Genomic DNA, 20,363 nt, shown 5'->3' with positions numbered 1-20,363 from the left:
AGGGTGAGCCTCACATTAAAGGTGCTAAATAAAACCAATATATTAATATTTCTTCCTCCAGCTCCTTACAGAAAGGGCAAAGCCAGAGCCTGGGAAGTGTTGGATTTGAAGTTGGGAGTTGATGTTGCAGTGCTCAGCTTGTATTTTCATTTCCGTGGTCCCAGTTCAGCAGAGCTCTTAAATCCATTCTTAATATTGGAAAGACCCATTATTTTCCACAGGTAAGGCTCCCAGTCTGAAAAGCTTTTTGATTTGGGCCCTGTGAGAGCGGTGATAGAAGGATCCGCTGTGGGTGTCTGTATCCATGTGTGTTTATCCTTTTGCATTTAGGATTTCAACAAGAGCATCACTGCTGCAAGAATATAACCAGGAAGTCTCATATGGCTTGCAAAATTCATCTGGGATGCAAATCAATAAATGTAACAGGAGAGAAACTACAAGCTGTGCATTTCCATGGAGGCTGAGGTTTTGTGGGATGGATGGATAGACGCTGCTGAGCATGACCTAATGCCGCAGGAGGAAAAAAGCAGCCACAGACCTCAGCATCTAAACAGTATGAATATTGAACCAGAGGTCCTTTGAGTAATTGTCCTTTCTTCACTCCAGGGGTGAAAAGGGTACATTAGACATTCACTAGCAGCAAATGGCACCTGACATCTCTTTAAGGGAAAGTCAGCTTGGAATTTTTTTAATGGCCAAGCATAAATCTTTTAAATTATAAATCAATAAATAGTTAATTCAATAATAGGAATCTTTTAAATATTTAATGAGTCATATGCAGAATGGCTCTATAACTGGATGTTGATGGAACTGTGTCAAAGGAATTTGAATCAAACTTTTCTAAACTCCCCATATTAAAATAGTTATTGATTCAAACATAAACTATGAGGACTGTTGCAAAAGTGAGGGGGGTGCAGGGCTTTAGCATGCATGCGTTCTCATCTGAGAAAATGTGGAACTAGCCGCTTATGTTTAATGATGTATTCTTGAGCTTTTCAGGTTGTATTAATGTTCCCACTACAAAAATGAGTAAGCCGCTATGGAGACAAGGTTTTGTGTATGCATATTCATTAAAATCTTGCTTTAATGGCAGCTGTGCTCTTAAATAAAGGCTGTGGCAGCCTGCCTCTCATTAAAGGGTTCTGCTAACCAGCACTGACATTGATATCCTGAGCTATCTCCATGTGAAGCAGCCCAGAAGTTTAGATTTATTTACCAGGGTTTGCAAGTGAATGGCAGTGGGAGTTGTTTCTGTATACGCTAGAAATGAATTTGTTCCTTTATCATTTCCTCCGAGGTGATCTGCAGTCAATGTTCCCTCATTAACTATGTGCTGCTGTAAGTCAACACTCCTCTTAATTCCCCTAAATTGGAGGCATTTTATGTTAATCCTCAGACCACATTCAGTGCAATGTTATTCCGTAGCAGATGTGGCATCTTCAAGTTTTGTACAGCCTAACCTTTGCTTTCAAAATCATTACCGAGCTCTCTTGATCTCTTTTCAGGTAAAATGGTGGAAAAGATGTGTTGAGAACAGGATGTAGGAGTTGCTTTGGGGGGGGGAAATTCAGCAAAACAGGCAAAGAAGGCACAAAGAGGGAGAAGAAAGGAAGAGATGGGCTGGCAGATGAACTGAGATTGGGTTTCTCAGTGCTGCTGAATGAGTAGCAGGTTCGCTCTGGGTATGTGTTACCTGCCACATATTCCATGCCATGTATTTCGGAAAGAGGTCTTGGTATCTGAGGAACAAAAAAGGCTTTAATGCAAGGCTTGTTCACCATTTCAAGCAAAAATAATGAGTGTCCCCACACTCCTTTACCAAAGATAGCAATGAAGGGATTTGATGTTGCCTCCTGAAATAACAAAATGTGGTCAGAAACTCCTTACCATTACAGCTTATCGTACCCATTGTACAGATGCTAAAGCTGTTTGCACTCTGAGGAGGCAAAGCCTGACTGCTCAGAATTTGCAGAATTTTTGTAGTCAAAACCAGCCAAAACCCAGGTTCAGCATCACCTGAAGCAGGACCCATGGCTTGCTCTGTGTGTGCCTCTGTAATCAGTTGTAGTTGGTTCAATACTTGTAGCGGATTAGAGTTTCATTTGTATTCTGCACACCTCTGCCTTCCCTCACTGTGTGTATATATATCTCCAGAAAAGCTGCCTGCATATCCTTGGTTTTTTTTTCTCCCTGGGATGACAGATACTGTAACAATGACAGTAGATTAATATCTCCTTAATCAGCCAAATGAACATGACATACAAGGGTGACAGTTCAATTTGCTGCTAACAGATTGTGCCTATCAGAGCCCTTCCATTCCAACTGATGTTTATTTCTGGAAGAGATCATACGGGTCTGGGAGGACCTCAGCTTCCCACCAGCTCATAGGCACCCATTAAATACATCAAGTACCACGAAGGTGTTACTCACCCGCCTGTCAGGACACTAGCTGCTTGGGAAATGAAATGAGCCTTGACACATGCAATGGAGAAACACTCTCACTGAGCTGGGCGAGGTGGCAGCATGTATTATTGACTACACGCTGCTGCAGGTCCCTCTCCTTATTGCTGCTTGGGTTTTGTGTGCTTGTGGACTGCTCGGCGCTGAAACATGGATCAGAGGCTGAGTCTGTCTCCTGGGGAGATACATAAATGAAATGGGGAGGAAGTGCAGGAGGGGTGGTGGTTTGGGTAGAAGTGATAGGTTAAATCTCAGTCCCAGAACTGGCTGTGCTTTGAGCTTGTTTGCAGGTGGGATTTCAGGAGGATCTAGTTTCTAATTCTGAAATTCAATCTGCAGGGTCTAATTCAAATCTCTCTTTTCCTGCTTCCTGCGGTACTTCAAATGAAGTAACTCCAGATACTGTACAAAGGGATGGCAAGTCCTTCCAAAGGGCAGCCTCTGCTCCTCCCCAGGCTCAGCTAGGCTCCATTCTGTGCAGGCTTGGAACAGAACACCTAAGGTGGGTACCCTCAGCACTTAGAGGTCTGACCCTGCAGCCCTTGCTGCTCCTGTAACTGAACAGGAGAATTTTCATTAGGTGGATGAGCCCCACTGGTTTATTTTCATCTGCCTGCTTTTGTTGTGAGACATCCTTACTTACCAGGCCCTTTGCACATACAGGAGACTGCTTCATTCTGCAGTCCCACCCAAATAGATCACACTTGCAGACCTCCCCATACCACATCCACAGACTCATGGCATCACTCTCTGGTTTTCCTATGGAAATCTTTTGCACAGCTCCCAGCATTTTGCTTCACATGAGACAAGAGAGGTGTTTATTTTTGCAGGATAAGATGCAAGTAGTTTCAGTGGAAAGGTTTCCAAGGCAAAACTGACAATCTGTTACCAAAACAATGGCATTAAGATATCCATATGATTGTAATTATGAAGCTAAATCCTTCCAAAGGAGGGTTCTGTCATTCCCTGTACTTGTTACAGCTGCTGTCATACAAATGCGTTCATTATTTTTATCATTTTTTTCCTTCTTATTACAGGTTTTGTCATAAGAATAACTCATCAAGGTTTTATGACCAATAAATTCTCTAAATTACAGTCCAAGGATGCATTACTTTAATTTTTTCCTCTATATTCTGTTTTTAATTGCCAGGCTATTTCCCACTTGCCTTTCTTAATGACTCGTTAGGCTTAAGGGAAAAGAACAGAATTTAGTCCACCTAAGATCTTGCATCATGTTTTGGACACCTCTCAACTGAAGTGATGCATTAGGGGGAGGAAAAATGTGACTTGTGTCTTGAGAGAAGACTTCAGATTTCAGGTATTAAGGGTACTCAGAAGAAAATACAGATTCTTCAGAAAGCCCCAGATGAGGTGGTGTTTACTAAAGTGGTTTGAGCAATTACTTCCAATAAGAAACACTTTCAATATGTATGTGATTTTTGTAAGATACAGATATCTGAATAATCTTTCTCTGTGTAAATAGGTCTCCTGGGATCGTGTCAGAGTTCTGGAGGTTGAATTTAGACGTGTCCTTAGAAACCTTGTGACATCAGGACTGAAGAGAATAAGAGGTGATGGTTTTGGTTACAAGTTTCTTCTGTGAGCCACTTGCGTTGCTGCCTGGTGCCTGAGAATGTGGTGTGAGTGAGTGGGCATGGGGGCAGACAGGCAGCCACATGTACAGGGCTTCTGCTGGGCCCCTGCTCTGCAGTAAAAGCAAACTAGCCATTTTGAGTGTGCTAGAACCCATGGCCCACTCCAGCGCTGCTACTTGCTATCAGAAGGGGGCTCTGGGGTACCTACGAGGGTACCTGTGTAAGAAAATGGGCCCATAAAAGTGCCTTTTCAGATACCCCAGCAAGATTACCCTGTCCCTGGCAGCACTCAAGACCAGCTGGGACACAGGGGCTTGGAGCAAGCTGCTCTAGTGGAAGGTGTCCCTGCCCATGGCAGGGGTTGGGACTGGGTGAGCTTTAAGGTCCCTTCCAACCCAAACCAGTTTGGGATTCTGTGGTTTGCTATGGTTCTGTGATTTGGCTGTGCTGGGCATTCTGCAGGCACAAAGTCTGTCTATAGGGTCATGGCAAGGGCCCTTCTTGTGCTGCATGTGGGCTCCTCGATGGAGGGGCTCAGCTGAGAGGTTATCAGCCCTGGTGGTGTGTGTTGTTCAGAAATGTTTTCTGAAGAGCTAAAGAGCAAGTTAAAAGCTGTTAACTTCATGCTAACAAAAGCAGGAAAAGGAGTTTGACCCTTGTGCCTACCCCATAGATCTCTCTAGAGGGAGGCAGAGAGCCATTTCTCCAGGAAGATTCCCTAGTTTATGTGTGCAGCACAATCAGCAGCAACAAAAAAGCGCTCTTTGTCAAGTGTGTTTCAGGTGGCAGTGCAGGTTATGCTAGTGGCAAAGTCCTTAAATATTCACCTCCATCACTGGCTCAGCAGGATTTTGCTCTTGCAAAAGCCGTACAGCACTTTCCCTGCAATTGCAGCTCTCCGATTGTAGCCCTTCTAGTGCAGAACCAGGGGGTGCTTGAGGAAACTGGCTCTGAATTGGGCTCTGGCTAATCAAGACTAGAACTCCTAACAAAGTAGCCCAGTCCTCACGCCTGTGCTTCCAGGATGGTGGCTAATTATTTCACCAGTGTGAGGATTATTTAAATGCACTTCCCAATATGTTTCTTCCTCTGCCGACGGTGAGCACTTTGCTACGAGTGTCTTCTCATGCGTATTCAGTGATTCCACCAACTGCTTACTTGGGCTTCATTCACAAAATCCCCAATTTTGATCATTGCTCCATGTGCTCAATGTGGGATAAAATCCTGTCTCGCTGGAGCTGATGAAAAACACCTTGTTGGCTTCAGGCCAGGCTTTGAGAAAATCTTCTCTTCTGCTAGAAGAGTTTTGGGTTATTCTCAAACCCTACGCTGGCACAACAGCCTACTTCTTAAATAGATTCTACTTAGAGTCTAAACTCTTTGGACAATCAGACTTGTAAATGACACTACTCACTACAACGTGGCCATTTCCTATCCCCTGTGCCATGGACACCCAGCCTCACTCACAGGGGTCCGTGCCCTTGTCCTGGCACTTTTGCTTCTCACATTGACCAGAGCATCGTGGAGTCCTGTGTGTGAAACTCTCAGATGCAGGTCACTCCAACCCATACAGTGTCAAAGTCTGCAGCTTGTTAGCTGGTAAGAACCCAGACCAGTAAATCGTGGGTCCCACAAAACAGTTTGCAGCAGCACTGCCATGAAATGATGTGAATGCAGCCTCAATTAAAGGGCTGAAACATCTGCATGTATGGTTGCAGGCCATGTTTTCTCTCTGGTAACTCAAGTCCTAATGTGCATTAACTGTTTAAAACCAATTTTGTTGCAGTTAAAATTGAATATGACTGTTAGTCTAGAAAATATGGCCTATTTCCTTTTACTAGTTAGCTTTTAAAGGTGTTTTACAATTCAAACGAGCCATGCAATTAAAGGTGACATTGCCAAAACTGGACAGACTAAAATTAGACATTCCTGCTGTGTGTTAGAGCTTGGCCCACATTTAGATCATGCTGTCTTTGGGCTGTACCTGTCTGCTTCAATCTCATGAGTCAACAGGATACTGAAATGTTCCAGAATCCTGTTCTTTGTGTTTTTCTATTCTTTCTGTCTTGCAGTATTACTCTTAGGCTTCTTTGCCTATATAGCATTTAGTGCTCAAATCACACTCACAGACACACACTCGTGTACACACAGAGCAGCATTTTAGCATGCTTTGCATGGAGAATGAGGAAGCACTTTGTTATTATTGCATTTACTGACCTGACCGCGACAAACACAGAACTACAAACAACTCTGCCTCCCAGTCCTGAGTTCGCAATGGAACAGCAGGCTCACATCTGTGCTTCTTAGCTAATAAACCTCAGAGCAGAGGGAGCTTCTAGATCTGGGCCACAGTCACTTACGTGCTTTGATTTATGTAGCTTCAGTGCAGTACTTCAGTTACAAGGTTGTTGAGAGAGGAGTCATCTTTGGGAGCATGGAGGAGCACGGAGGGTGTCTGGCTCTCTGGCACGCACCAGAGGCCACTGGCAGCAGCAGTGCCCAGAGTTCTTGCCATCCCACCTTCTAAATAAGCCTCTGCATTGCTGAAGTTTCTAATTATCCTATCCCAAGGCAGTCACTGCTGTGGTTGCCATCAGCATTTAACAGCGTAGCATGTTCTGCCGTGCTTTGGGAACAGCGTTAGTGTGAAGACTCCTCAACATGGCTCTAGTCAATAGCTCAAGGTAAATTAGAAGTAGAAAATGAGGAGTATCTCCCAGAAAATGCCTGTTGTTCTTTGAACACAGGAGGCAGCCGTAAAGAAATTTCTCCTTCATTTCAGGCTCAGCTAAAAGCATTTAATAATGGCATTCCTCAGGTCAGTGAAGTCCTGATTGAGCCCACGGTGAGGTGAGGGAACTCGGGTTAATTCTCTCAGATCAGTTTCATGTTGGTACAGCTGAGTTGCCTGACATGGTAGTATTCCTTTAGATCAGGAAGGGGAGGAGAAATAATTTGCTTCTTTCTGGGAGTGGGGGCAAGGATTTAGTATTTAAAGCTGTGTGTTGTGTGTGCACACCTCCAAGTCAGGCTTAGAAAGGATATGCACTTCTTTGGGGAGGAAACACAATAAAGCAACATAAAGTGTATTTTAAGTTACCCAGTCAGCTCCCTGGCAAGACAAGATGATATTCTACAATACATAATAAAGTAGTGTTTGCATAGCACTTATAAGGTGCTTTACAATGTGCTCTTTAGCTTCGATGTTATAAAGTAGCATATAAATATGCTAAAACCTAGCTGTATTGCCTGCCTCTTTCTGAAATGCCTTTCACCATGTATCACTGGTGCCTGTCACATGGAGCAAGCACAAAACCACCTGATTCCAGAAGCAGTGAACTTCTTTTTTAAAAGCTAGTCACTGTTTTATGGCACCAGTTACAAGATCCAGCTCTTTTCACGCTGGGGCAGTCATCTGAATCCAGCCCAGGTTGGTAGTGAGGTCTGTTGAGTGACCTATGTGAACAGAGTTTCTGATTGCAGTCCAGATCCTAATGGAAGGATGCCCAAGCTGCTGGAAGGACTGTACCTGCTGGCAGCACCATTAGCAGTGTTAGAGCAGGAGCCCACAGCGTGCTCCCACTGGTGGTCTTGGGTCAGCATTGAAACACCCTGGTGATGGTGACACAAGGTCACCTGCATTACTGTGTCTGTTGTATGTGTGTGCAGAGAACATCTCTCTCTGGCGGCGTTGTGGTGGCACCATCCCAACTTGCCTTAGAGCACTGGTGGGTTATGAGGCTGCTGCTAGGGGGTGAGCACTCAGACAAGTTAAGCCCGCTATCTTACCTCAGCTTCAGCTCCAGCATACAGGGCTTGTCTGTAATTCCTGGAGTGAATGAGAGATTTGTGGAGTGTTATAGCACTGGGAGAATAACAGAAAGTAGAGGGCACTCATCTGAGGATAAAGCAGCCTTCCAGTGTCTGAAGGGGGCCTACAAGGATAGTGGAGAGGGACTCTTCATTAGGGCGATAGGGCAAGGGATAATAGTTCAAACTTAAACAGGGGAGATTTAGGTTAGATGGTCCCTTCCAACCCAAACCAGTCTGGAATTGTAAGGTAATTCGAATCCCCTAGAGGCACATGGTGAACTCTCCATCTCTTTCAGCCTTTGGATGTCTCATTCCAGAAGAGATGCCAGAGCCCAGACAGTTGTTAGGATTTGATGGGGAAATGACTGTGTGACGTTCTTTGGTTTGCATTGTTTAAGAGTTATCCTGAGTCATCTTTGTGAGCTTGTGAGCTGGCCTTAAAACCAGGGAATCGGGTGACTCTGGTGGAAAGATTGACGTGTGGCAATATTTACTCCAGAGATTTTATTGTTGGCAATAAAGTGTCCTTCTGTTTATCTTTTAATAGCTGTAGGCTTCGTATCTGAACTCAGGGCTCTTTTAAACTCTGGGGTCAGTACTCTTACCTGAAGGCTCAGAGCACCTTTTGCATGCCAGTGTGGCTCCAGCTTTGTGTTGCACACAGGACCCTTAGATGACAAGCCAGAAGGTGCCGCAGCATCTCGCCCTCACCCCTGCCATCATGTCCACAGGTACACTTGTATTGCCTGACAAGACACATAAATCCCAACTGTCAGGAAACAAAGCAGTTTTTAAACTTTAACGAGCAGAGTAATGGAAATCAAATACAACGGAAATGAAAAAAAAAAGGACTAAAATGTTTTTTATTTTGGTGTGCTGCAGGGAGAAGTGTGTACACTAAATAATAAATAAGCCCTGCAATGTTTTTACAGCTTCTTTCGTATGCGTGAATATTTAAAACATGCAAAAACATGGAATAGGCATTTACTGAGGACAAAAGGAGAGAACTGGCTTTCTGTACAGAGAGCGAGATGGGGAAAACAGAGAGATGCATGTTTAATGGATTGCTGTTCACAGAAGGGAGAGATTTCCAAGTGTGAACATATTTGTAGACAAACCAATCTGACAAGTTCGCTTGGGGATGATGTATTACAGCAGAATTGGCCTGGGAAGCAGAATTTTGTTGTGAGGGTGTTGGCTGGTGTCAGCAATGCCTGCTGGGGTTTGGCAGCCACACTGTCAGTGCTCCCAGCTACCGTGGGGCTGCTCAGGCCTGGGCTTTGGTACCCAGGAGGTCCTGGTCATGTGCAGCCAGCAAAAGACAGACAGCTTATTTTCTTGAGAAGGCTCCAGAGAGACCTTAGAGCAGCTCCAGCGCCTAAAAGGGGCTACAGGAAATCTGGACAAGGGCCTGCAGGGACAGGCCAAGGGGAATGGCTTTACCCTGCCAGAGGTGAGACTGAGCTGAGCTCTTAGGCAGAAGCTCTTCCCTGTGAGGGTGCTGGGGCGCTGGCACAGGGTGCCCAGAGAAGCTGTGGCTGCCCCATCCATGGCAGTGTTCAAGGCCAGGTTGGACACAGGGGCTTGGAACAAGCTGCTCTAGTGGAAGGGGTCCCTGCCCGTGGCAGGGGTTGGAGCTGGAGGAGCATTAAGGTCCCTTCAACCCAAACCAGGCTGGGGTTCTGTGATTATCATTGAAGCTGGAGAGGATTGATAACTGTGACCCCTTACACTGTTTTGTAAGAGGGGGAGAGCGAGCACAGGAGAGCTGTGGGTGCAGCTCTCTGCCTGCTGCAGACCTTAAAGGCACAGTAGTTCCTTTAGCATCGTGACAGCTCGTGTGTGAAGTGCAATTGCAAAGCACACGCTGCAGGTGTCAGAAACCTGATCACAGCTCTAGGCTCCTTTATCAAGTGAACGCCAAGGGCAGCCCTACATGGGCTTGTCTTGGCTCTGTGATGGATCTCAGGAGGTCTGGGTTCAGCTTCTGTTTCAGCCACAAGACCTTAGGCTGGTCACTTCCTTTGTGTCCTGTCCCCACTCCCAGGAGTGGGAGGATGTCCTGGTTTCAGGACTTAGCATTTCATGAAGACCTGATTCTCACTGTTGGTGTTGGCAGCACTGACTGCAGTGGAGCACCAGTGTTGACTGGGTCTTCCCTGCAGGCAGAGGAGGAATGCTGGTACTGACATGGAAAGGGCAGGGTATTTTCTCAGTAGTAAGGAAGGTGACAGACTAGGGAAGTGTGGCCTAGGAGTTTATCAGGGACTTTCTCCATGGCTAGCTTGGCTCCTACCTTTGTCTTTGGAAGCAGCTGAAACCAGAGAAAAAGAGGCCTGTTGCCACGACTGGCGAGGGCTCATTATTCACTATTCCATGGCTTATGGTTTAATGCTTGTTTAACTGGACTTTTTTTTTTTCCTCCTGACTTTTGATTTCTTTTTGCCAACTTTATATTTTAATGCATGTTTTTATGGAAATATTTATAGTGCACATGTTGCATATAAAACACCATCATAAAGCTTTTTTGCTTCAGTCCTGTTGAAATAAATGATGTTATTATTATAATAATTTCATAGGGTTATATCTGTTCTGTAATGAAAAAGACCTGTGGCTGCTTGAACCATCAACCCAGGCAGTTTTTGCAGCTTTCTGTAGCTGGAGTGACCTCATGGAGCTGCTGAAACTTTTAAGAGACTCCATTTCCCAGCAGAGGAGGGCATACAAAGCAGAATGAGCAGATAGAAGAAAAAGGACATCTGCGTGCAGCCATACAGCTTGGCTGAGCCCTGGTCAAGAAGCCAGTGTTGCCTTTATACTGCACACAGGGGGGATGCCAGCATTTGCTTCCTGCATGTGGGATAAGATGTGCTCCTCTAACTCTAAAGAGCCATTTTCAGCCAGGAGCTTACCTAGTGGCATCTGGCAATGCTAGAGGATGGACCCTGTGAAGGACTTCTTCTGAATACGAGTCCACTGTTAAACTGCAGACTTCTTGTCCACCTTCAGCTTCACAGACTTTGAGTTGTGTTTCGCATCAAGGGTGTATGTAAATACATGTTGGCAGGTTGTTGCACTCGGCCTGGGGAGTGTGTATCTGAATAGGAAGATAAGGACTAAATATGTGAGCACCTATTTGTGTAAGTTCATATGTGTGTGCGTGCAGGGACTCACAAGCTTTAGTGATATATTTGCAGAGGTTCAGGAAAACAACTGTAAAGTACTGTGGATTTAGAGGAGGTTTTAAAAATTAATACTCAAACATGAAAATGCTTTATACAAGAAAGAAACCTTTTAGGAACTTCTGCGTCCTAGGAAAAACAGTAATGAATAATTCAACCCTGCACCAAGGAAACCGATTTGCTGAACAAGTGTAAAATAAATCTGTGGTTGAGCTAGTTCAGATCACCTAAATTGAGAATCTAGCTCAGAAATGGTAAGAGTGAAGGTAGGTACAGCATGAGAGCCTCAGTAAAGCCAATAAGCTACAGTCCCATGAAAAGTGGTGAGATTCAGTCCTGTGCTAGGAGAGCTTTGCTACTTAGACCTGATTTGCCTGTAGATTAGGATCCAAATTTGTTCTCTTTAGAAATGCTCTGTCCTATTTGTGCTATCTTCAAAAAAGAACAGAAGAAGAATAGGACAAGGAGGAGGTAGAGATGGAATAGAGCAGAAGATGAAACCGGAGATGAAGTGTTTAGAGGATGGATGGAGAGAAAAAGTGGAAGCTGTTTGGATTTGGTCTGAGCCTCCATATAAAATGTTTTATATGTTCACAGCATTGAGCCTGATTTACTCTCCAGTTTTCATGAATATCACACTCTGGGCATTTATTATCGCACTTTCTATGCTCAGGTATGTGAATTGCCAGGAGCCCAATTCTCCCTTCAAGGATGGGATCTGTCCATTTACTCCTAACAATGCTCTGGAGCTTCCTTCCCAGCTGTGAGTGAATCAGATGCGAGTGAAGTCATTTTGGGTGAAGACCTTTGCCTCTAGCAAAGGCTGCTTAAGGTCGCCCATGGTTTTCTGGAAAGGTGCTTATCCTGGAAGGCCTGCACTTCAGCAGTCACCTTCTCTTTGACCCTCATGGTAGAGCTGTGCATCGGTGGGGTGAGGAGGAATTCATAGGAGAGAGGAACAGTGTTTTCTCACTTGACGGTTTACTTCAGACACAAATTCATTTGCTGCCCTTGAAGCAACCCGGTCAAGGCTGTGTGGTCCAGTTGGAAGCCCAGTCCTGTTTCTGATTCATACGAGGAGCTCGGCATAGAGCGAGCCCTTTCTCTGCTATGCCATAAAAGAGCTGGGTTTTGCGTACTGCACTTTGGAATGAGCCCCTCCGAGGAACAGGCTCCATAAAGTTTTTATAACCCATATTTTATAAGGTATAGTGAGTTGGGTGAAAGGAGGTTTTCTCATGTGTATGTGTGTGCATATGAATGAGAGCTAATACACAGGTAATTCAGCCTGGCAAAGGAGGCTGGACCACAGTCCCAGTCTCTGTGTAAGTTGGCCCTAGGATGTGGATGAGAGTAAAGTCTGTGGGGAATAGTACAGCAGTGGTCAGAAAGATGTCATAAACCCTGTCATTTTCACAGCAGGAGCAAGAACTCTCCTTGTAGTGGCCAACCATGTCCTTGAGTGATGTATGAGGATTTCACCAGTGAAGGACCAGCCTTCTCCAGACCATTTGGTGAGTTTGAAGAATTTCTTGTGAGAAACAAACAGACAGTTCTCTAAGTATCAGGTGTTTAAACCTTACTCTAATTATGAAAGATGGTGTAGGTCCATCAAGGCACTCCTGCTGTGGGGGCATAAAAGAGAAAACAACGCTGAATTGCTTCTCTTTTCTTTCCAAAATGGACATTCACCCCAGCAAACCCCAGAGCTTTGGTAACTCGGTGCATCTTCGAATGCTGAGGTCCTTGTATGAAACACATCTTCTTGATCTCATGGGCTCCATAATAAGTTAACTTCTGTTTGGCATTTTTTTCCATCAAAGATTCAGATTAGAAATGTCTGCAGACTGTCAGTAGAGAAACAAACCTTGGCTTTACTGCTCAGAGCAGCCTGGTAGCTGTGGCACTGGTGTAAAGCACGGCAGGGATTTCTAACCAAGGGAAACTGTTTTTTCTCGTGTTCTGTTTTGGACTCTGAATGGCCTGTGTGTTCAGCTGCTAAACACAGCCATGGGGGCACAGCTCAGGAAATCCAGGGGGTAAGGCTGAGGGTGCAAGGCTGGTCATGGTGAATCCTCCTCTGTGGTCAGGGGGTGGAATTCCTCCAGGGAACATCAGCTTGTGCAGTTAGAAGTTCTGTCTGGGACAGAGACTGAACCACACGGTGCTGTGCAGAAACTCATCAGTCTGTGCACAGGTTCTCAGCTTTCCATGTTTCAGGTTCTCTTATAAAACACAAATTTTGCTTGTAGGACAAACGCCTTTGGGGAACTGCTTGGAAAACCCACCATCAGATTCACATTGATACCCTCAGTGAATGCAAGCATGAAGTAATCATCAATCAGGCTCCATCATATCGTGACATACCAAAGCCATATAAAACTGGTTTAGGATTTGAATTCTAAGGAGTCCTATGTTCAGCTTTGATGGCTAGAAACTTCTCCCCCTTCTCCATCCCTTTGGCTGCAAAGGGGACCATGAGCCTGTTGTATTGCATGACTCTTGCTCCCAATGTTTTGTAGTTTAAAAAAACCCCAACCCAAAAAACATCATTCTGCAACAGTAATTTAGACATGGTCAGGACTTGAGCAGTTGTAAGGAATATTACCTGCCATAAAGTTTGAATGGTGTTGAATTTACAGAAAATGCCTGATGTAAAATCATACTGTCAGGAACAATTAGCCATGGTGCATAAAAAAACCCTTACAGAGATTACACTTCCCAGATTGTTTTACAGAAAAACTTTGTGTTAATGTTATGCTTTGAATGCCTTTTGCCATGAAACGTTTAAGAAACAACAGTTTATAGTCTCTGATCTTTATGGTTTGGAAGAGTGAACACTCTCCTCCTGTTAGGCCAAATTGATGTTTTAAATTCAGGAGAAACCCCATCATGTTATAAAAAGGAGAGAATGTCCTAAGAAGAAAGTGGTCAAATCATTCCAAGATGTTATGGGTTTAAAGGTTTTTTTTTTCAGCTTTTTTTCCTACGGAAAAATTTTCATGATCCTGGGCATATGGTCAAAAAACACACAAGTGAGGTATTTTTAGACAAGCACATTTAGGATAAAATTACCGGCTCCAGCGTATGCAGGGACAACCTGGTCTGTCCACAGCGAGGTGGGTGCAGGAGGGTGTCCCTTCTCCATGCGTGGGACTGGACACTGGTTCTGCTGCAGCACAGTGCTCCTGCTTGGGAAGACAGGGAGTGAGGGGGGAACTCTTTTCCTTCTGCATTTCCTGAGCTCCTGTGTTTTCTCTCTAGGGATTTGCTGCCCACCTCAACACCGGTGGAAAAGCAGAACTGGGAACAAACAAGTGCCTGCACAAAGCAGGATCACTCCATCCATGTTTCCTGCTCTCTGCCATAACTATGACAGTGAAAGGGATGAGAAATGCTGCTGCCAGGCAGGTGAGGAACCCTCCTGTCCCCTCACACCAAGGAGAGCTGCAGGCACAGGACAGCTCTCACCCACTTTTAGGGTTCAGTCACCATCCATCCCTCTGTGCATCCTAGCCAACAACCCCTGTGCATCCCTGGGGCCCAGCCCTGCAGCTCAGGCTCCTTTGAATGATTCAGGATCCAAGTTGTAGTTTTTTTCCAGCCCTGTCAGCACTGCAGAGCCAAGGCATCCCTGGCAGCTCAGGCTGGATTCTGTTTGGCCTCACGCATCATCACCAGTCTTGCCAGTTAATTCAGGCGGAGGGTGATGATGTGTGAGGCAGAAAAAGCACAGCCTGGCCTTCAGGTGCTGGGCACAGTCACCACAAAGGCAGTCAGGAAAGTGCTGTTTCCATTCCTGCACTTGAGCAAGCGTGACCTGGGAATCCTTGAGGCTGGAACAGATCCTGGACCTCAGTGAGGTTTACTGCTCGGCCACAGATGTATCTGAATTACTGAGGAGCTGCCGTAGGAGCAGGTTTTGTGTCACTGTGGGCTGTACTAACACCAGGACAGCACTGCTAGCCCAGGTGAGGATCCTTAGCAAAGAGAGACCTTTTTGAGCCTGGTAAACTCATGGATGCCTGCCAGCAGCTTCACCTAGCTACTAAGTGAGGGTCACCTCCCTAAATCACTATGGCCAGCAGTGGGGCTTCCTTGTTGAGCACCCTGGAACCTGCTGCTGCCGGACAGATTTCTTGCAGCAAACCCCTTTGTCCCCTCCTCTAATGGAGGAGGCAGATGCCCCAAGCCTCTGCTGTGCTCTCCCTTGCACCCACAGCGCCAGGGTGCTCAGGAGGGACACATCAGGTTTGTTCTGTTTAAAAGGCGCCTTAGTCTTGATGGATGTATGGCTATTTTAGGAGTGGCCAGCATTACCCTGGTATCACATTAATAAATGCATACCAGGATGAGCTCTGTGCGGCATTTTCAGTTCCCACTACCCATATTAGGAGACATGGGACCAAAATAACTGCAAAAGCCTATAGCCATGCAAAGAGCACAATATGAAATGCATACCAGGAAACAGACTGAGGCATGATTGTCAGTAATGCCTAAAAGTCATAATCCACACAGTTTCTGGCAAGACTGGAAAAGCAAACCACAAAAGATCCTGGAATACATGTGCAGGTATGCACTGAGTTTATTCTGGCACAACCCAAAGTATGGCCCTAATAAAATGTCCACATGTCTGACATTGTGTGCTGTTCTTTTGAACTGACAGAGAAAAGGATTATCGGGATGGTGACCAAACTACATTAGGTTTTGGATTTGTGGATGAATAAGCCAGACATTGGCCTGTATGTATGTATTGTCAGTGGTTGGTGGCATCCCGTGCAATCACAGCCTTACAAATACTCATATGTGTGTAAGAAGGCCAGTGTGAGTAGAACCAGTGAGTCATCATTGCAAATCATCGTTCTTTGGTTTGTAGGTTCAGGTTTGTATCCAGCTGAAGGAAAAGGGTGAGAAGGAAGGTATATATCCATGAGGAGAGTGAAAGTTTAGAGAGAACTCTTCTTTTCTTTACATATGGTATTTAGAGCGGCTCATGCTGCTCAGAAGGGCCAGGACTTGATCCAGAGCTGATACCGATGCCTTTCCACTGACTTTCAGGGAAGCTGCATCTTTTTGGCTAGTACTGACTGCTTGTGATGAGCTTGGTGCTCAGGCAGTGATGTACACACAGAAAATCAACCCTAAGCTCTCCTGGAAACGCTCCTGTTTGCTCTTCTGTGATAAGTTTATTTATAGACCCTAAAAGTCTCATCACAGAAGGCTTCACAGGATGCGTGGTGGGACTCTGAAACCCCAGATACCTCAATTGTACTTGTTTGTTAAACTGCTTGAACAATAAGACTTCAGATGGCAGACAGGCACTATGCCTTTAAGGTGGATTCCTCTGAGTAAAGCTGAAGTGCCAGGAGTACTTCCTTCAACTCCAGATTATGTGATATATTAGTTTGGTCTCAGAAGCCACAGTGCTTCCTTATTGATGTAGCTTTGATCTAAAAAGCTGTTTATTTATGTTTTATTGAACAATAAAACATCCAGTAAACATGCCCTATGCTTGTTTTATGTTCTACATGAATTCTGTCATGAAAATGTCAAGGAAAAGTAATGAAGATCTTTACTGTGGTGTTGCTGCTGGTGTCTTCCTTTGGAAGCTCTTATGCTCTGTGATTCTGTTCATCTGACTGTAAAATTCATAAGGCCTGCAGATGTCCTGCCTGCTGAGCATCTGGAGGAGAAGGAAGTTTTTCCTTATGAAATCCCAATGGATACGCTACTGAGGGCATTAGGAGAATATAATGATTTGACATTTCTCTTTGATGCTACTTGATAGGGTCTCTATCGTGATTATCCAGAGGTATTAATTATTGTGGTGGGAATTATTTTCTGTGCTCAGCTACCTGTGAGATGTTCCTGCTATAGGGAATGTTCCTTATCCACAGTATCTCCCAGCAGCCAATGAGCTACAGGAGCTCCTGATCAAAACCTGGGGCACAGGCTCTCAGCCCTAATTGCACTGTATCCCTGCAGTGGGCTTAGGTAACAGATCCCAGGTTTTTAGAGTATCAGTAATATCCCAGATTCCCTACCAGTGCTGCCTTCCTTGTTATGGTGTTAGCAGTGATGTTTTAATAGAGCTGAGAAAGAAATCTGTGGATTCTGCATGGGCCTGATTGTTCTGCACTCTACGCTGGGACTTACCCAGCAATGAAGAGTTAACTTTCTCTGGTAATCAGCTAAGGGGAGTCCCAGGTGCTGCAGGTTGGTCACTGGCTGTGACAGCCTGGGGAAGGCAGCTGTGGGATGAGTGCTGGGCCAGGAATCTCTCATAAAGCTGTGAAGGTGCTGCCTCTGCCTTCTCCCTGCTGCTGATGCTCCTCTTGCTGTGGATACTCTGTGCTCCTGCAGCTTTTGCTGGTATGGTTGGTCCTTTCCTCTAGGAGCTCAAAGAGCTTTCTTGCCTCTGACTGCTGCAGGTGGTCCATAGGAAGGTGAGAGGGATGTCAGGCATTAGTACACTGCTTGACTATCACAAACTGATGCCAGCACCATGTCTCACCCTTATTTCAGTAGCACAGCTGTTGTTGTTCATCGCAAGAGCATCTTCAAGAATAGAGCTTGAAAATGAGGCAGTTTTCATGCTGGAAAATAGGCATTTCTGAAATCATGGGATCAACATAGATATGTGAGAGCTGGTTCAGAATATGAGCCTGGCTTAGAGAACAGGATGGGCACAAGTAAAGATTCACCTTCATGGGCTGTGTGTGGGGAGAGCACAGGGCTGGTAGAGTGGCCAAAACAGGGACAGTAGTTTGAGTGCTCTTTACAGTACCCCTTCCTACCTCCTCTGTTTAATGTGCTAGTTCTTTCCCTCATTTTTTATTTCAGTTTGAAGAAATCTCATCCCTGCTGCACAGGAGACCGGGCTGCTCTCAGAGACACTTGTGCCCATGTTAGCTGAGCAGGTTAGTTGTGTGTGTACTGGAGAAGAGAGTGATTAAAGTTGGGGTTAGCAGTGAGAAGATGTGGGAATCTGGTCTACTTGAATCCTAACTTATTATGGTTCAGTGTTTCCAAAGTGTAATATTGTGCCAGTCAGGATCTGGGTGTCACTGCGTTAGTTCTTCCTCAAGAAAACACACTCTTCAAGCTTCACCAGGACCATTGTGCACAAGTCCCTTTTGGGGTTCTGAAGCAGGAGTGGTTCAGAAATGTGCACATTTTCCTCCTTTCCATTTGAACAGAGAGCAAAAGGCTAATTCCATTTTACAGTCATCTTTGTACCAATATAGTTTGTATGTTGCATTTGACCTCCTGTAACAAGGTTAAACCACAAGGATCCCCTTGAGAAGTTGCTATTCATCTTTTATATGTAAAGATTTTCAAGTATAGAAAGGGGATAAACCTAATACGGTGTTTAATGGAAAAAAATTATGACACCAATAACACATCTGTGTCTGTAATTTCACAGGTTTTCTTTCTGTATATTTATATATGTATATATGTATAATTTAATATCAGCCTCAGGGTTGTGGTCTCGCATGTCATCAGCTTGCAGGAAACTGGATCCTTGGCCTAAGTATCAGATGAGTTGCTAATGTTTGGAAAAAAAGCAAAAAACATGCTTTAGGTCTCTGTTTTATGGCTGTTATTGAAGCAGGAATCCGTGATTGTAACCCGACGCTCGCCTCACCAACATGTTTTCATTATTGTCTGGATAATTGAAAGTCCAGGCAAATTCGGATGTTAGGAGATACTGCACATGAAGGTCTTGGTGCTCAGCACAGCTGAACGTTGAGGTGGTTCAAATTAAGGGTGAATATGTTTCACCATTTTATGCAGGCTTAAAGATTGTTTTATTCCCCTCCCATGCAGACACAGGCTGATTAACGTGTACTTAGTTTATTTCCAGGTCTGGTTATCCAGGCTGTCATCCACAAGCTCTCAGACTCTGCTGTCTCCTGAAGAGCAGCATGGCTTCTCAGCCATGTTTTGAGGAGTTCGAAGTGAGCCATCCACAATGTCTGATTCCCTCAGGCAACATGGGTGGTGCTGGTTTAATCTGTGGGCTCCAGGGCTAAAAAAACCCTAACCCAGAACTTTGGTTTGTTGGCAGGAGCTGACATTTGTTGAAGATCATCGGAAAGACAGATGACGGGCACCGAACCCAAAAGGTGGCCCTCTGTGTCAGAAGGAGCCATGACGATGGCACAGCTCTCTGCCGTAGCCCAAGCCTATTCCTGTTCTGTGAGTAAACACATGATTCAAATACACATGATTTAAATCCGTGGGATTTTTGGATCTAGCAGTTTCCCCACTATGTGAGCTCAAGAGCTGACATAATATAGAAAAAGGTAAATGAGGTTTTTAAGTTAATCCCTATTAACTGGAAAATTAAACCAAACAAAACCTTTGGGTGGCTTTGGAAAACACCATGGGACTTTGCTGCCAGATTCCTGAATCCTGTAACGAGATGCACATGTCTCTGCTGACAAAAAAACAGGACTTGATCATTCATTAATCTTCACACACAAGAGGCAAGCAGTTGAGTGCAGCGTTCAGCACAGAGCGAGCAGACACTGGGCAGTGTGAAAGCAGACCTGCTTATTGCTGACCCACTGTTTGGGTAAAAAGCCTTTGAACAATTGGGAAAAGCTAACTCCGTATTGGAGTTCTGCAAGGAACTAATTACTTGCCTGGACTCTACCCACATACCAGCCTCTACCCCCATAAATCTGCTGAACAGCAGGCATCCATGAAAGTCCTCCACGCTCTTTTCTGAATCAGGTTCTTTATGTGTATCTCAACTTGCTGGTGGAAGATTCATGGCCCAAGCTGCCTTAAGTATTTTTGTTATGAATAGGAACCCTTAAACATTTCCTTCTCATTTAATTTATCATTTTTTTTCAGGCTTTCAACACTGGGTACAAGCTAGAAATAATGGGAGGCAAAGTTTGTCCTTGAGAAAAGAGCCTTAAAATAACAAAGTATACAGTGGGAAGGAGAGGAACAAGGGAAATAAATTAGCTATTTACACGACAGGAAGATTTTTATGTTGTGTGGCTGCTACGTGGCATCCTGGTGTCTCTCAGCAGTGACTTGGTTCCAGGTAGAAGTGAGCTGTTAGGCACAAGTAGAGAAAATAGTGTACAGAATACTGGCAGTTGTAACAATGGTGTTCCATGCTTGGGGCTGGTGTTGGGATGTGGAGGGGTGGGCAGAGGTGGTGGTTACTCACTCCTGGAATGTCTTCTAAGGATGACTGTAGCCAGAGATAGAAGCCCCTCAGTAGTTCACTTCTCCAAGGTTCTTGTTAATAACTAACTATTAAGTACTGGTGATTTACTTACATCGGGGG

General features: G+C 44.9%; 2 long non-coding RNA genes across 6 annotated transcripts in view; both read left to right on the top strand.

The window, feature by feature from the left end:
- LOC134161584 (uncharacterized) overlaps positions 1 to 12,551 on the top strand; it is a 41,754-nt gene extending 29,203 nt beyond the window's left edge. For 3 of the 5 annotated variants that reach the window (XR_009964041.1, XR_009964039.1, XR_009964037.1), the window contains 4 exons: positions 331 to 582; positions 1,506 to 2,962; positions 3,944 to 4,031; positions 12,473 to 12,551. This is a non-coding gene — a long non-coding RNA (uncharacterized LOC134161584). The remainder of the gene's footprint in view (positions 1 to 330; positions 583 to 1,505; positions 2,963 to 3,943; positions 4,032 to 12,472) is intronic. The other 2 variants (XR_009964038.1, XR_009964040.1) reach the window with 2 other exon arrangements.
- Positions 12,552 to 17,910: 5,359 nt separating this feature from the next.
- On the top strand, positions 17,911 to 20,044 carry LOC134161580 (uncharacterized). Its single transcript, XR_009964033.1, has 3 exons — positions 17,911 to 17,970; positions 19,122 to 19,252; positions 19,916 to 20,044. It is a non-coding gene; the product is annotated as an uncharacterized LOC134161580 (long non-coding RNA).
- The last annotated feature ends 319 nt before the right edge of the window (positions 20,045 to 20,363 follow it).

Source organism: Pezoporus occidentalis, unplaced genomic scaffold (genome assembly GCF_034315485.1).
Source record: "Pezoporus occidentalis ecotype Australia unplaced genomic scaffold, CSIRO_AGI_Poc_V1 ctg176, whole genome shotgun sequence".
Lineage (NCBI taxonomy): Eukaryota > Metazoa > Chordata > Aves > Psittaciformes > Psittacidae > Pezoporus > Pezoporus occidentalis.
This window is presented reverse-complemented; position numbering and strand designations above follow the sequence as displayed.